Raw genomic sequence first — 5,055 nt, forward strand, 5'->3', positions numbered from 1 at the left:
TGGTTGCCATGGTTACTTAGCAATAGTACAATAGTAGAAGATTCATACTTACCTGCTTGCTGCTGCGATGTCTGTGACCGGCCGGGAGCTCCTACTGTAAGTGACAGTTCTTTAGCAATGCACCGCACAGACCTTTCACTTACCAGTAGGTGGAGCTCCCGGCCGGTCACAGACATCGCAGCAGCAAGCAGGTAAGTATGAATCTTCTACAATTGTCTTCTAAAAGAGCTTCGCACCTGGTGGGACTATACGTCATTACAAAAATATATTGAAAAAGAAATTATCCCAGGGGGCCTATGCCTAAAAAAGAAACCGTCTATTGTTTATTCGGATTTATTTTTAAATGAATGGGAATCCATCTTGTCCAATTGTTCTCTAAAATTGATGGACTTAATTGTTCGGAATAAACGACAAACTTTGGAAGAGTTAAAGAAAAGAGATCAAAATTACGCAAGATTCATTACTGGAATATGTCAACAGCTCAAGTTTTCTCAAATTTGATGACAAATTAAAAAAGGAGCTTGCTTCAACTGAGGAAGCTCTCATGCAAATGAAGCAATCCAAGTTTAATAGAGACTTACTCGACTATAGTCGCAAAGAAGTATATACCTGGTCAGATATGCGGACACATACACCAAGATCTATACTAAGAGGCTTGCGCTCTAAAAAAAAAACAACGCCGCAAAGTCTCATTCAGCTCCACAGAGGCCGATTCACCTGAATCGGAATGTGACACCAACCTGACCCAGATTGAAACCTCAAATAATCGACCGACACAAGGAACCAGTCCACACAGACAGGCGTCAAAAAACGCAGAGGAGGTCGACGACACCGCAAGTCGCTGTTACCCCGCAAGATTCAGGAAGGGGAAAACGAACTACAAATAATCAACTTGTCGGCTTGCATATTGTCAGAACATGAACTCACAGTTCTAGGCAAAGGTTTAACGTTTGCTCCGTCATGTCATTTTGATTTGTACAAAACCATATTGGACGTGAACAGACTCGCTCGCAGTTTAACTCTGCAGCAGCATTTCCAACCAACAGACTCACAGGAGTGCAGTCCAGCAGAGGCTGCAGCTTGCATGTTCACCTCCAATGTGGATCCAGCTCCAGGTATTACCAATCCAACTTTGATTCCAGATCACACATTTAATCCAACTAGTATGTCTTTCAATGAAATGTTACATGTATATGATCTAATTGAATTGGAAAATACCTCTCTCTCCTCTAACCCTGTCTATTGTTCGTCAGACTTTAACCCTTCCAACCGTGACTTCTATCCGGTGCAATCCAGATCTCATGCACTGGACAGATTTCAGGAACTAGTTGAGAGGGATCTAGTCTCACTGAACAATTCAGTAGCCTCACAACACAAGGACTCAAATAATTTATCCAAAAAAGAATCTCTAGCATTGCGCAATCTTAGCAATAGAGATGACATTGTTGTGAGGCAAGCTGATAAGGGGGGAGCGGTGGTCATCCTTGATAGTGAACTGTATAGATCCCGTATTCATCATATGCTACAAAATGACAGGATCTATAGCGCTTTACAGGGCGACCCGCTCCCCTCTTTTCAGAAAGAACTGAAAGCCTTGCTGTTACAAGGATTTAACTTGGGTATCCTCACTCAGAAAGAATATGATTATATCTTCGTTGCATTTCCAGTTATTCCAATTCTACATGCTCTACCAAAAGTACATAAACCATTTTTTCCCCCTCCACTGAGACCAATTGTTTCGGGCATAGGGTCGTATTCAGAACGCCTATGCCAGTGGGTTGACTCACTACTGCAACCCCTAATCCCTAATATCCCTGGCTTCTTGAGGGATACCAAATCGGTCCTACAAGCAGTACAAAACTTTAAATGGTCCCAAAAACACTCTTGGGTAACAGCTGACGTAGTTGCACTTTATCCTAGTATCCCCCATGACTTGGTAAATATTTCTCTGTTATGGTTTCTGGAGAATTTTGGAAATTTTTCTGCGGTGCTATTGGAGCATGTGGTGGCTGTGGTGGACTTCCTCCTGAGGCGGAATTATTTTATGTTTGATGGAAAGTTTTTCCTGCAGACATCGGGGGTGTCGATAGGGGCCAAATTCTCTCCCTCCATTGCTAATATATTTATGGCATGGTGGGAGAGGAGCTTTCTCCTCATCGACACCAACCCCTTTTCAGACTGCATGGAGTGGTATGGCCGTTACATCGATGACCTGATCTTCATTTGGTCTGGTGATGTGGCGGCCATACCACTCTTTGCTGAATATCTGAATGCATGTGTGAACGGTATCCAATTTACCGTTCAACACAGCACCAGTAACACTGAGTTCCTGGATCTCCGCCTCAGGGGGGACTCCGCCACGGCCTCCATATGCACCAGCACATACAGAAAACCAACAGCAGGCAATACATTATTGCATGCCCAGTCATGCCACCCTATACATACCATAAGAAATATACCTAAAGGAGAACTAATTAGGGCTAAAAGAAATTGCAGTGATGATTCAGCCTATGCAGCGGAGGCTCAAAATATTATAAGAAGATTGACACATAGAGCATATTCACAAAAAATGATGGAAAAATGCAACGTAGATATTCTAAACATGAACAGGAACTTATTATTGGCCACACAAGTAAAAATAAAGGGAAAAAATATTAGAGAGACATCCAATCATGAAAGAAAAAATATTTTTGTCACACAATATAGTAATGAATATAATCAAATTTGTAACATCGTCAAAAAGCACTTCCCAGTGCTAGCCTGTGACAAAAAATGGGCAGCAATGGCACAAAAAGGTATACAAATGAAAATCTGTCAAAGTTTTGAGTCCAGCGTTAATGGCCAGGTTTTTAAAATACAATCTTTCCTTAACTGCGATACTACCTATGCAATTTATTGTATAACATGCACAAGGTGCAAGTTGCAATATGTAGGATGTACGACTAATGCACTAAAAACACGCATCAGAAAACATATATCAGACATACCGCACCATGAGAACCGCAATATATCTACGGCAAGCCTTCATTTTGCTACAATACATGGTGGTGATATCTCCTATATGTCAGTACAGGGTATTGAAAAGGTTAAAAAACCAATAAGAGGTGGCGATAGAAAAAGGAAACTCTTAAATAGAGAATCTTATTGGATTTCCCGATTAGAAAGTCGCCAACCACAAGGCCTAAATAAAAGGCTGGATCTCATTCTACAGTATTAATTGTACATCCAGCTTTTTATTTATTTACTAAAAAATTATATATATAAATTTATTTTTATTTTTTCTCTTTTCTTCCTCTTCCTTCCTTCCTTCCCTGTTTGCTCTATTCCTTTAAACCCTTGTTTTATACAGACTATATTATCTAATTTTGGTATGTTTTTACCTATGTGCACACTTGTGGAGAGGAGGGATTGACTCTCAGCCTGATTGCTTCAGGTGTGGGAGCCTCTCCCTCCTCCCTATAAGAACAACTCACAGTGTATTTGAAATTTGTCATGAGTAAGGGCTAAAATTGAATTGTGCCCGAAACATGTAGACCTGCTTTCTTGTACCTGGATTTTATATTCACGTGATTATTGAATAAAAGCCTTTGGATTACCACAACTACAAGCTGGACAAAATTCCCCTTTTTTCTTCATACTTCGTATTTCTCCTGATTCGGGTGAAGGAGTTGTTCCGTGCTACACAGTGGAATCCTCGGCAGGTGAGAGCTGCTTAAACCTTTGACCTTTTTTATAAAATAATTATGTATTAACAGAAATTCAACAAACTCATCTTGATCAGGACAGACAGCAGAACAGACAGCAGTAGGTACATCGTAACACTGTAGTATGCGCCCCACAAATAACTTAGCAGTGTCAGGACCTACAACAGCAAGTATTGGTAACAGTGGAGTATAAGGCCCACACATAAGTCATCAGGGTCAGGATAGACTTCAGCATCAGCACCAGGTAGAAATGTAAGGGTCCAGTATAAGGGCTACACATAGCTCGGCCTAGCTCAGCACGACAGCCAGCAGCATGTTCGAAGTGTGAAGCAGGAATTTGTTCCCAGGAATTGGCCCCTACCAGACCAGGACAACACCAAAAATAAACCAAGACACCTCTGACAGCATCATGTTGTAAGTGTGCAGCAGGAATGGGCTAACATGAAAAAAATGACACTATTTGACTTTCTAAAATTTTAGTTTAAATAATTAATTATTTTTTTAAACAACAAGAAAAAGAAGTACAAAATTAGCTACACACGACACAACGCGTTCCTCTGACTGATAGAACTTTCAGGATCGGGCACATCAAGTCTGTGACAGATAAATATTTTTAATAACATTTTAACAATAACAATTTCCAACATTTTAACAATAACAGTCCTTTCTGGCTTTAAAAAAAAAATTCATGGAAAGCAACTATATCTTTCATTATTTGAAGGTTCCTCTTATCCATCCTCCGAACCTTCTTTGAAATCCGCCGCAGCAGCTTACGTAGAGCCAATTGATCCTTTTCATGCTCCATCTGGTACTTGGCCATTCGTTGATGGCATTTATAGCTTACTGTATGTTTAAAATAAAATAAAATATGAATGCAATTTAGTTTAGCAGACAATTAGTGCATTGTGTGGAGTATTTGTATAAACACTTAAGATTTGCATCAAAATCCAGAAGTTACATGTGTTTATGGTCATTATAGTGTTTTTTGGATTAGAGATAGTTCGGATACAGTTTAATGTTATTTTTTGGGGTAGTTTATATTTATTAGCTACTTTAGACACTTAGGCCATTTGCACACGACCGTATGCCCTTCGAGGCATACGGTCCATGAGCGGCATGCCATATGTCCCTGAGCGGCATACTACATCCTGCACATGGGAGTGCACAGCAGCAGAGGTTACTATGATAATCTCCACATCGTCCGCCCGTGAGACTTTAGTCCTGTGTTCATATGAGTGCAGGACAATCGACTCGCAGGTGGCCGATGCGCACAGCATTAATAGTAACCTATGGTTAATATACATTATTGGCATAGTAAGCTATGATGCTGCGCGCTCCCATGTGCACGTTG

Source organism: Bufo gargarizans, chromosome 3, assembly GCF_014858855.1.
Source record: "Bufo gargarizans isolate SCDJY-AF-19 chromosome 3, ASM1485885v1, whole genome shotgun sequence".
Lineage (NCBI taxonomy): Eukaryota > Metazoa > Chordata > Amphibia > Anura > Bufonidae > Bufo > Bufo gargarizans.